This window comes from Vicugna pacos, chromosome 10 (genome assembly GCF_048564905.1).
Source record: "Vicugna pacos chromosome 10, VicPac4, whole genome shotgun sequence".
In the NCBI taxonomy this organism is placed as follows: Eukaryota; Metazoa; Chordata; class Mammalia; order Artiodactyla; family Camelidae; genus Vicugna; species Vicugna pacos.
The window spans coordinates 49,740,565-49,753,287 of NC_132996.1; the positions used below are offsets into that span (position 1 = coordinate 49,740,565).

At 37.2% G+C, this 12,723-nt stretch overlaps 1 long non-coding RNA gene across 1 annotated transcript in view; it reads right to left on the reverse strand.

The window, feature by feature from the left end:
* Positions 1–12,723, reverse strand: part of LOC116282009 (uncharacterized) — a 100,565-nt gene that overhangs the window by 24,980 nt on the left and 62,862 nt on the right. The window contains exon 3 of the long non-coding RNA XR_004191466.2: positions 4,719–4,961. This is a non-coding gene — a long non-coding RNA (uncharacterized lncRNA). The remainder of the gene's footprint in view (positions 1–4,718; positions 4,962–12,723) is intronic.

The following is a 12,723-nucleotide window of genomic DNA, read 5'->3' on the forward strand; positions in this document are numbered from 1 at the left end:
CATTTATACTTGTGGCTGGATGGGTGAACCATTTTTGAATAAGCAATACAAAGGTAAATTTCAGTACCAAAAGGATAGAATTAAGCATGATTTGAAAAGCAAACTGGTAATGCCAAGTTGCTGGCATTTTCAGTTGTTTTGGATTTGGCTATAAAGGCTAGGATGGAAATGTTAAAAACCAACATAGATTTTTTTTGAGAAGAAAAAAGAGTTAACATTTACTGAGTATGTACATTTTGTCCAGCACTATGCTTCATATGCATTTATCTCATTTAATCTCCACAACAGCCCTCTAACTGTAGATTCTACTATTGTTATTGTCTCCATTTACAGACAAGGCAACTGAGTCTTAAATAGATTAAGTAACTTGTCCCCCAGCCATCACTGGATGAAGCAGGCATCACCTGACTGGTAACCATAGGGGCCACACCCTTAACCATCACACCAACTGTCTCCCCTTACTGGCCAGTCCCCAGTTCCTGCCTGGGACATCATTTTTTCAGCAGTTTGGCCCAGAATAGATTTCAGGGTAAGTTCCTTCATTGTGATAAGCAGGGCCCAGGATCCCTGACAGCTGTTCCCCGCTCTTCATCATCATCTGAAACAATCAGTAAGCATTAGAGAGTACTTTTCCCTTTACAAAGGTGATAATTAGATAACAAGCTGAGATTAAAGTAATTACAGTTAGACAGCTGGCGAGGCAGCACAGTCATGTTGAAATATTGTTGGTACTTCAGCATCTGGTTCTAATAACAGCATAGGCTAAAGGATTTTACATTAATTACAGAACATAATTTAATATAAACATATTTAATTACAATTGATGAACGATAAACTGTTCAAGAATGACTTAACCCCTTCCGCGTGTCAAAGTGATGGGAACTTTGGGCAGACTGTGGCCTCTTCTGCTGTCTTTCTCTCTGTCTCCACCCCAAGCCCTCCGTTACCCCCCTGGTCTCCTCTCCTAGAGAAAAGCCCCCTCAAAGAAGGAATGTTCTAGACAGGCTCATTGCTCACTGACTATCCCACGAGTGTCTGGCAATTGAGCAGGGCCGCCCTTCCTCAGAAGGTCAGGTGGAAGGAGGCGAGAGTGCATTGCTTCCACCTGACCAGCTGCCTTCCTCGCACAGGCGAAACGAGGCTGCCTTTTCCTGGCTGGTCTTCCCAGGGTCCTCACACCTTCATGTGGTGCTGACTCGGCTTCTGACAGTCAAGTGAGCAACATATTAAACAATCCTCAGATCTCTTGGAAAAAGTGTAAAGGTAGACCCATTTTTTTGTCGGGATCAGGAAGTCCCTGGCCGCAATGGCCCGGGTATTTTCACAGTTTTGGAGTCGATGTGTAATACCTGGAGACTTCTACATGAAACCGGACACTGTTCTGGCAGGAATTCTTCCTCACGTGGTGCCAGCCCCCATCCCTACCCCCAAAACTGGCAGAAGCAGACCTGGGATGAAACAGCACAGCAAACTGAGACCACACGGACACAGTCTCCATGGGATAAAGGACTCAACCATCATATTTGCACACTGTCTTCCCAGAAGCCTCATTTATGATTGGAAGACATTCAAAAGTCACAAAAGCCATGCTGTGGACTGCATGTCTGTGTTCCCTCAAAATTCATGGATTGAAACCCTACCCTTCAGTGGAATGGAATTGGTAGATAGACAGGTTTAGATGAGGTCATGAGGGTGGAGCCCACGTGATGGGATTAATGTCTTTACAAGAAGAGAAAGGGTCAATCTCTTGGCCATGTGAGGACACAGCAAGAAGGTGGCTATCTGCAAACCAAGAAGAGGGCCCTCCCCAGAACTCAACCATGCTGGTACCCTGATCTGGGCTTCCCAGCTTCCAGAACAGTGAGAAATAAATTTCTGTTCTTTAAGCCACCAGTTTATGGTTCCATTATAGCAGCCCAAGCTAAGGCACACCACTAGGTCTCGCCTGCAATAAAATTTAGTCGACCCAAAAAAATCGCAAGACAGATTCTTCCCTAAAAAGAATAAGCCTTGGAGCGAGTTGGGAAAATTCACTGTCAAGTTTCCTTACATGACAAATGATGTGAAATTACAAACAGCCTCAAATACTGTTTTTATCACCTGCTGTGGATTTCAAAGTATAAAGCATACATTCTCCTAAAAGCTAAAATGAGTGCTGAAAAAGACAGTTCATTATTCAAAAGTAAGCAAGTGTGAACTACTTCTAGAGGAATCACTGACAGATGCACACAAAGTAACATTAGTGTGACAATTCAGGACCATATACCATCTAAGAGAGAACCAGGCTCTCTTAGAGTGAAAGTTGTTTAATCTTTTTGAAGAAAAAAGAAGTTTAATTTCTCTAACACAGCAAATCTGCCATGGGGGTGAGAACTATAAGGCACTTCTTGTAGATTAAGTGCTCCTGCAAAAGTGAGAAAAGGATAGGAAAGGAAAGTAACCAATAAAGTATTTGCTCTTCAAAAAGTTACCACTGTCATCAAAATTAAAAATCTGTGTGTGTCAAAGAACACTAACAAGAAAGTGAAAAAACCTAGAGAAGGGGAGAAAGTATTTGCTGTCTTCACGCTTTTCCCTTTGTCCTACTTGGTTACGTGGTGATCATTCTTGCAGTTTTGGTTGTATGAGACCTTCTGCCAGCTTTCAGCAGGTATTCTGTGAGAACTGCTCCATATGTAGATGTATTTTTGATGTATTTGTGGGAGGAGGTGAGCTCCACATCCCTCTACTCTGCCATCCTGATCTCCAGGAGAAAGTATTTGTAAATCATATTATATGATAATGGTCTAGTATCCAGAATATATAAAGAACTCTTATAACCCAACAATAAATATACAAATAATCCAACTGAAAAATGGGGAAAGGATCTGAATAGATATGTTTCCAAAGAAGATATACCAAAGACCAACAAGCACATGAAAAGATGCTCAACATCATTAATCATCAGGGAAATGCAGATCAAAACCAAAATGCAATACCACACACCAGGATGACCATATGCAAAAAGATAGATAATAACAAGTGTTGGCAAGGATGTGGAGAAATTGAAACCCTGATACATTGCTGGTAGGAATATAAATGGCACAGTCATTGTGGAATACAATTTGATGGTTACTCAAAAAGTTAAATATAGAGTTACCATGTGACTCAAGCAATTCGATTCTAGGTACATACCCAAAAGAACTGGGAACATGTCCATACAAAAACCTGTACACACATATTCACAGCAGCACTATTCATAATAGCCAAAAAGTGGAAACAACCCAAATGTCCATCAAATGATGAATGAATAAACAAAATATGGTATATCCATGCAGTAGAATATTATTCGGATGTAAAAAGAAACAAAATAGTGATACAAACTGCAACATGGATCAGGGTTGAACACATCATGCTAACTGAACGAAGCCAGACACAAAAGATCACATATAGTATGATTCCACTTACATGAAATGTCCAGAACTGGCAGATCTATGGAGGCAGAAAGGTTGCCAGAGGATGAGAAAAGAGGGGAACTGAGAGTAACTACTAATAGGTATAGGGTTTCTTTTTTGGGGTGATGGAAATGTTCTGGAATCAGATGGGGGTGATGGCTGCACACATTGTAAATATACTAAACACCACCAAGTGTACATTTTAAATAGTTAAAATAGTACATATTATGTTCTGTAAATTTTATCTCAATTCTTCTTTAAGCTACCAGTCTGGGAACTAGACCCCAATCCCACTAGGGAAGCCTGGGAACCTGTGTACAGTCTGCAGCTCAGAGTTATCTCATCCAAGAGATAAGGAAGCTGGGGTATTCGTGTACTAACTCTCGTCAGTCCGTGACTGAAGGCTGCTTTTAGGGAACATTAATTCCCTGCACTTCTGGGAAAAGAGAAAGTCCTTAGGCAAAGAAATGTCAGAGCTGACAGCTGACAGTCAGGTCGGTGTGTCCTGAAAGGTACAGGCAAGGAGGTTTGGGCAGTGGACCGACAATCTGCTGTTCTTTCACCAAGCTGTTTTAGGATTAAATAAGAAAGTCTGTGTAAAAGGCTTTGCAGTGCTAGACACAGAGAAAGCACTCAATAAATGTGTTATTTTTACAAAAGACCATATGGTTAAATACTTTGATCCAAACGCATAGTCAATGTAAGGTGGAGCTAGGATTCACACAGCTCTCTCTGTGCAGCCCGATCTTTCATATAGAGAATTATATTAGCCAGACATTCACTGACCAATCTTGCAAGCACATCTCAGACAGCATCGTGTCATCATGGCATTCAGAGGCTGTAATAAGCATCCTTCCTCTCTCTGCTCCCCCTTCTGTGCCCTCAGTGGGGGAAGCAGCTGCTTTTCTCACAAAGGCCTTGAGGGCTGATGTTGCTGTCTGCTCAAGTTCCCGAGTCTGAATATTGTGTGGTTTATTGTGTAGTCGCTTAATTGAGATTCAAAGCTTGCACATTGCTGACAATTTTGAGTAAAGGCCCAAGACGTACAAACACCTGAGACTGCAGGAGCAGCAGGGCAACCCTGTGCCCACTCACGTATTGGTCCTGCTGGTCTCCTCCGGAATCATCTGATTCCAGTTGGGTCAACCTCTGCTGGAGGCAAAAACTAGCAGAAACACTAGAGCAAAACAGGAATTTCTTCCTAGAATGCCCTGCAAGAACTCCCACCCAAGGACGTGCCAGAGGGGTGACATGAGGATCGGGGGTTGCAGAGCCCATGCCTACCTGATCAGGTAGTGGCTGATAACCCTGTCGAAGTAGCTGTAGCATTGTAGCGTTGTTCACATGGCCGTACTGGTCATTGTCCTGCCACCTCGTCTGGGTGGGCAAGAAGTACCCACAGGCTGCATGGTGCCGATGAAATCAACTCGCTGGCTCTCTGACGATGTAGTCAAGGAACGGACTTTCCTAGGAAGCAGCCTGGAAGCTCAAGAGGTCACAGTTGGTGGTTGCTGCCTTGGAGAGTACCTTCAAGAAAAAAAGCAACAGAGGATAAGAATGGCCTTCACAAATCTTGATTTTAGTTTTACAAAAACAATTGCATTAAATTTTGGCCATTGGTTTCAAAAGGAAATTAGATTTGGGGGTTTTTGACTAAGAAATAAATCTTCCCTGATAACTGACGTCCTTGCCACACACCTATTTACTTTTAAAATGACTCCTTAATTACAAGGCACACACTGACAGAAACAAGTCTGAATTTGACCATTAGGATTTTAAGTATATTTTTATGGAGGTACTCTGTTCCATGAAGTATTTCAAGGAGGGTGCTGTTTCTGACAAAATCTGTAACACCACTAAGGGCATAAAGATAGAGCTTAGGCAACCAGTATAAATAAAATGTTTACCAGAAAATATTATCAATTGGGCCCATCAACTATAAAGTTTCTTTAAGTGTATTAATTTTCTTTTAGAACAAAAGTAATGTCCTATGGAAAATGTGCAGATTATACACAAAAGGGAAAAACCTAACAACCCACCAGTGCCAGCTGTTAACTCCTCTATGTGTTTTATTCCAGTCTTATATTTTATATATCTGTGTATACATTCTTAAATGGGAGCATTCTGCTCGTGTTGCTTTATAATCTCTCGTGCTTAACAATACTCTCTATTGTTAAATGATGTCTAAATATGCTTAAATTCTCTCTTATATCACTTGCGATGTTGAATTCTGTTATATTCCATTGTATTGAAGCACCACAATTTATCAAATATTCTACTGTTGTATATTGAGGATTTTGATTCCAATTTTGTTAACTAGGATTGAAATCTTTGTATTTATAAACCTTCACATACATCCACAATTATCTTCTTAGGATAAATACTCAGAGGCAGAATTGCAGGGTCAAAGGACAAGTGAGTTAAGGATTTTGATATAAATTAATGCCCTCCAGAAAGGTGGTACCAATTTATACTCTCCCCAGTGGTATACGAGCAGGCCAATTTCCTTGTCAATTTTAAAATGCTTTGTCAATTTGACTGTGTTCTCTCATTTCCATACAAATTTAATGAAATGTGCTAAGTGGAAAGACGACTGCTGCTACTAACAATGATGAAATAACCAGCACAGAATAACCCCTCTGTCTGAGAACCACCACCGAAGCCAGACGAAACGTAAAAGAAGAGCTGTCTGAAGGTGTGAGGAAATAATCAAGGCAGCAGGACTTTACAGGCTGCAGCCCCGGGGACAGGGTGACACACTTGCCACTGCTGTTTCTCACCAGGGCATCTGCCAGCCAATTCACTGTGAGCGGAATAAAGGCTGAAGAGATAACAGCAGCCCAGAGCTTGCAGTGGTCTTGCTGTGTTGGAAGAGTTGACAGAAATCGAAAAGCCAACATCCTGGAGAAGAGTGAGGTGCAGAGAAGTCAGCCGAACAGGGCAAACTCCCCTCCAGGCCTTTGCTGACTCTTCAGCCTCACATCTTCTGTGAAAACAGAGAAACCGGCAGAAGCAACTATACACAGCCGAAATTTCAGGAGGGCCCAAAAGTGAGCTTTCAGAGGTGCCAAGGAGGAAGGCAGAGACCCCAGACTTTCAGTTTCGGCCCAAGAAAGGCTACTCCCTTAGAATGAAGGCAAACCTTAAATTGACCAGCCTCAGTCAAGGTTATCCACCCATACATCATCTGTCAGCTAGCAGAAAATGAAATCATCTCTGAAGGGAAATGACACCATCCAGAGCCTCCACAACATTTTATCCACAAAGGCTGGCATTCAGTCAAAAATACCAGGCTTATCAGGAAAGAGGAACAAAAGGGTTCTAAAAAATAAAATAAAAATAGTCCCAAACACTCACATGGATTTAAAAATAACTACGATTAACATACATTACAGATAAATGGCTAACATCCGTCCCCAACACACAAAGAACTCTAAAACTGAAGGGGCAAAAGATGAAAAACACAACAGAAAAATAAGCAAAAGTCACAGACAATTCACAAATAAAGATTTTTAAATGACCTTTAAACATATGAAAAAATGGACAACTTCAGTCATAAGAGAAATTATAACTGCAAATTATAACTATGCTGAGATACCATTTCTCAATGATTAGATTTGGTAAAAGTTACAAAGCTTGACGGCACGTTCTCTTGACAGAGTCATGAGGAAAGAGGCTTTTTTACATTCTTTGCTGGTGGGGATGTCCTCCACACCTTTGCGGGAGGAGGACTTGACAGTATCTAACAAAAACCACAGGTGAGTTTACCTTTTGAATTACATCTAAGAATTTTCCTTGAAGATACACCTTCAAGAATGTAAAAAAATATACAGGGTACACTATTTGTAAATGAAAAACACTGGGAAAAATACATAGATTGAATGAACTATGGTATATTCACACAGTGGTATATCATGCAGCTGTAAATAAAAACTAAAGATGTGATATGGAGTGATTTCCAGGATATACTTGCTGCCAATCAATAAAAACAAAGTGCAAAAGAGCATATATAGTATGATACTTCTGTGTAAGAAAGAAGAGGAAGAAAGAGAATACAAATGTATTTATTGATATTTACAAAAAGAAAGTCAGGAAGGTTGCACCAGAAACTCGTAAGGGTGCATGAAGGTGCATCGGCTGGGGAAGGGGAAGTAACACTCCTCCAAATACAGATTTTTGTGTAATTTTGAGTTTTGAAAGCATGTTAATGCTTTGCATACTCACACAAAATGATGATGATGATGATGATGATGATGAAGTAAAATTAACAATGATGGAAGGGAAAGAAACCTAAAATGAAATATAAACAGGAACAAGCGAGCCTAACTATAATTCAAATGAATAACCTAATCACACTGAAGGGGAAAATAATTACTTTTGAATACAGAGGTTTTTATTACAAACCCTCAGTATAAAGACAAAAATCTTTTAACAAGTACCAAACACTGGTCAGTAGGTATAATTTTTTATAGTGCTAGGGCTAGCAATTTTGAAACGCTTTCTGTGAATCTAAGACTGGGCAAGTGAGTAAATATACTGAGGATAATGTGAGCCAGGGTTCTTACTTGGGAAAAGGACTTACAAATACAGAACAGAGAAAGACTAAAATGAGCCTTCTGGTGTTAGATTAGATCTGGGAACATGAATATGAACTCCTTGATGAGAGACAGAGACAGATTTCTGAGCCTATCTGAGCCTAGACACAGTGGCACTGCAGGCGAAAATGAGCACACTGAGCGTCCAGATCTTAGCTTCTAAATACCCATCTCCACAAGAAGGAACCAGGGCTCCTTGAAGAAATGACTGATTCCATTGCTGGTGTGGATAAAGTAAAAGGTGATCTCTGAGTATCTTGTTTTGCCAGAGAGTAAAGAAATGTTCAAAGAATGATGGGCATGTCAAAAGTTCATAGGAGCCTGCTTAAGTGGGTTCCCTATGGCCAAATCTGGAACAGTTGAGCATCAAATTAAAAAAATGAGACCAATGGATAATAACCTTTTGAATTAAATAAGAATCCTTAAGTCTACTAAATTAATAACTGGAGGTGAAGGAAAGTTATCCCTTACATAAGTTTGCCAAGTAATAAATGTAAAAAGGATAACAGAATGAGAAAATCATCATTTTGCAAATATCATAGTAATAACTGATTCAGCCAAGAATCACTGATGGACATTAAAACATACTGGATACAAATTTGGTGAGGAGCAGATTAGTTGCATTGTCCCAAAGTATTTCCCCACAAATTATTTATTCATTACAAATTAATAATAGTAATTTTATGGCAGCTCATACTGGTAATATATCTCCTTATCCAAGATATCACAGTTAATATCACTAATAATGAAATTAACATCATATGCCTCCTGAGATGATGGACTGAGAAGGATGCAACATTGCTTTTGTGTTATTTCTGTCAACAATGCAATACCTGAATCTAATCATGACAAAACACCAGAGAATCAAAATTAAAGAACAGTCTACAAAGTAACTGTTCTGTGCTCTCTAAAAATATCCAGGTTGTGAAAGACAAAGGGAGAAGAGTTGTTTCAATTAAAGGAGAGTAAACAGCCATGACAACTAAATGCAACGCATGATCCGAGATTATATACTATACCAGGAAAAAGATGTTGCTATAAGGGACATTATTGGAATAACTAATAAATTTTTTAGACTATAGATCATAGTATTGTATCAACATTAAACTTCTTAAATTTGAATTTGTACTTTAATTATATAAGAGAAATTCCTTGTGTTTACTAGATACAAATTGAAGAATTTAGGAATAAAGAAACATGGTATCTGCAACATCTTGCCAAATGGTTCAGAAAGAAATAGTGTGTCGGGTGGGGGGAGGGTTGGATAATACATGTGCATGGAGGGGAAGATGATAAAGGAAGTGAGAAAAAAATGTAAAAAATTGGTGAATCCAGGTAGAAGACATGCAGTAATGCTTTGTACTATTCCTACAAGATTTCTGTAAATTTGAAATTATAAAAAAAATCAAGTTACCTCCAAAAAGCTATCATTAACATATTCAAAAAACAGATTTTAAAATGGATAATGTTACCAGAGCATTGGAATCTATGAAATACAATTATTATACTATGAATTCAATAGATAGGTTAAACAAGGCTAGTCACAGAAGGGGGAACTAATTAACTGGAAGATAAATCAGTGTAAATATTCAGATTGAAGCACAAACATATAAAAGATTTAAAATACAAAATAACATAAGCAACAGATAGGACACCACTTTTTAAAAAAGTAACAATTATTATAATTAAAGTTCTAGATAGACAGGAGAAAGATAATGGATAAGAAGCAGTATTTGAAGAGACACTGGCAGAAATTTTCCCCAAACTAAAAGACATGAAGCCCCAGATTCAAGAATCACTATGAATCCAAGCTGGATAAATTAAAGAAAACCAAACATAAGAAAACAGCTGATAAAGACTATGAAAATCTTAAGCAAAAAGAAAAGACACTTTACCTTCAAAGCAACAACAATAAGCTGACTTGTTCAATGGGAACAATAAAAGAAGACAAAAGAGTGGCAACTTTAAAATTCTTAAGTAATTGCAGAGCTAAAATTCTACACCCAGAAGAAATATCCTTCAAAAATGAAAGCAAAATAAACAATGATTTTAACAAAAACAGAGAATTTATCCCAAGCAGACCTACACTAGGAAATGCCAGGCTGGTTTAACATTTGAAAATCCATCAATATAGTTTAGCCCCATTAACTAAATAAGAAAAGTTATATAGTCACTAAATATATGAAAAAAAAAAAAGCATGTGATAAAATTCAATGCCCATTCATGATGTTTAAAAATCCTAACAAAGCAGGAATAGAAGGAACTGCCTTAACTAATAAAGAATATCTTTTTAAAAAATCTATAGTAAATATATGAATGGTAAAATAGTGAAAGATTTCCCACTGAAATTGATAATGAAATCAGATGTCTGCAATCACTTCTATTAAACTTTGTACTGTGGCCCAAAGAAAAGAAATTTATTTTTTTATAATGATTTTTTTATTGAATTATAGTCAGTTTACAATGTTGTGTCAATTTCCAGCATAGAGCACAATTTTTCAGTTATACATGAACATACATATATTCATTGTCACATTCTTTTTCACTGTAAGCTACCACCAGATCTTGTAAGAAAAGAAATTTAAATTATTTTTTCTTAACTTTAGGGGAAAAAAAAATCACCCTTGTTCACAGATGATATGTGTATATGAAAAATATTCAAGATCATCTACAAATAAACTATAAAGAATTGAAAAGTTAATCAACAAAGTCCCTTAAAAATCATGCTTAAAAATCAATTGTATTTCTAGATACTAACAATAAACAATTGAAAAATAAAATTAAAACAATACCATTTACATTAGTATAATAGAAACTATCTAAGAGTATCTCACATCAAAAACACCAGATACCTAGGAATAAAACTAATCAAAAATGTGCAAGACCTGTGCATTGAAAACTACAAAATACTGCTAAGAGAAAAGAAGAATGACATAAAGGGAGGGAAGTACCATATCCGCAGATTGGAAGGCTACATGTTGGGAGGATATAAGTTCTCTTCAGTTGATCTATAACTTCAATGCAATTCTAATCAAAATCCCAGTGGGCTTTTTTATGAAAACTAATAAATTGATTATAAATTTTACATAGACCTATAAAAGACTTAGAACAGTCAAAACAAACATGAGAAAAGAATAAAGTTGAAGAACTTACATTATCAAATACCAAGATTTATTATAAAGTGTAGGGTAATTAAAACAGTACGTTGTTACAGGATAGACAAATATATTGATGAAAAAGAACAGACGGTCTAGGAAACAGGCCACCACCTAATTTATGAAAAAAGTGCCACTGGAATGCAATGAGGGAAAAGATAATATTTTTAATTATTTATATTTTTAATGAACCTTTATCCCACCTCAAAGCATGGACACAACTCAATTCCATATGAATTAAACACCTAAATGTAAAAGAAAAACAGTGAAGTTTCTAGGAAGTAATACAGGCTACATATTAACATTGGGGTAAGCAAAATAATCTCTCAATACAGCACACAAAAATCACTTATTATAAAGGAAAAGATTAATACATTTCATGTCTTTAAAATTAAGAACTTATGTTTATCAAAGGACACCAGTAAGGTATACAGTACATATATATAACCAAAAAGAATTCATATCCAAAATATGTAGAGAACTCTCACAAATCAATGAGGGAAAAAAACAGACAACCCAAATTAAAAAGAAAAAAAGTTACAGACTTGAATAGGCACATAATGAAAAAGCATATCCAAATGGCCAATAAGTGTAATAAAAGGTGCTAAGCTAAGTATCATTAGCCATCAAGGAAATGTAAATTAAAACCATAATGATTTCACTTTTAAACCCCTCATAATGGCTAACACTTTATTTTGTTGATGAGGATGTGGGGTAACTAGAACTTTAATACTTTGCTGGGGGAAGTGTAAATTGGTAGATAGAATTTAGAAATGTTTCACAACATCTACTAAAATTGCACAACTGCATATCTTATGATCCAGCAATTCCACTCCTTGGTATATAGCCAATAAAAATGCATATATATGTCCCCCCCAGAACACATACAAGAACATCCATAGCAGTATTGCTCATAATAGCCCCAAACTAGAAACAACACAAATACTCATCAACAGTAGAACGGATAAATAAAAAATGGTGTGTGTGTGTGTGTATATATATATATATATATATATATACCATATATATATAACAGAATACTACACAACCTTGAAAAGTGACTTTCTGCTACACACAGTCACATTAATAAGTCTCATAGACATAATTTTGAGGGAAAGAAGCCAAACGTAAGAGCAACTGCTATATGATTCTATATATATAAAGCTCTAAAACATCAGCAGTAATCTATAGTAATAGAAATCAGAATGATGGTTACTTTTGGGTAGGGGATAATGACAGGGAAGGGGCATAAAGAAGGCTTCTGCAGGATTAGTAATGTTCTACACCTTGGTCTTGGTGGCATTTACATGGGTATATTACTTTGTAGAAATTCATCAAGCTTCTTTCATCAATAAATGTGGTATACTTCAATTAAATTTTTTCCCCAAAAGTGTGCAACACTTGTGAAATTTCTAGTGTCCAGGACAGTTTATTTTTCATTTGTTTATATACAGGGAATTTATCTCTTGTGCATTCACCCTAATAAAAACTCAGAAAACTTGAGGGAGTCAAGCGTCTTCTTTATCCACATAAGGCCTT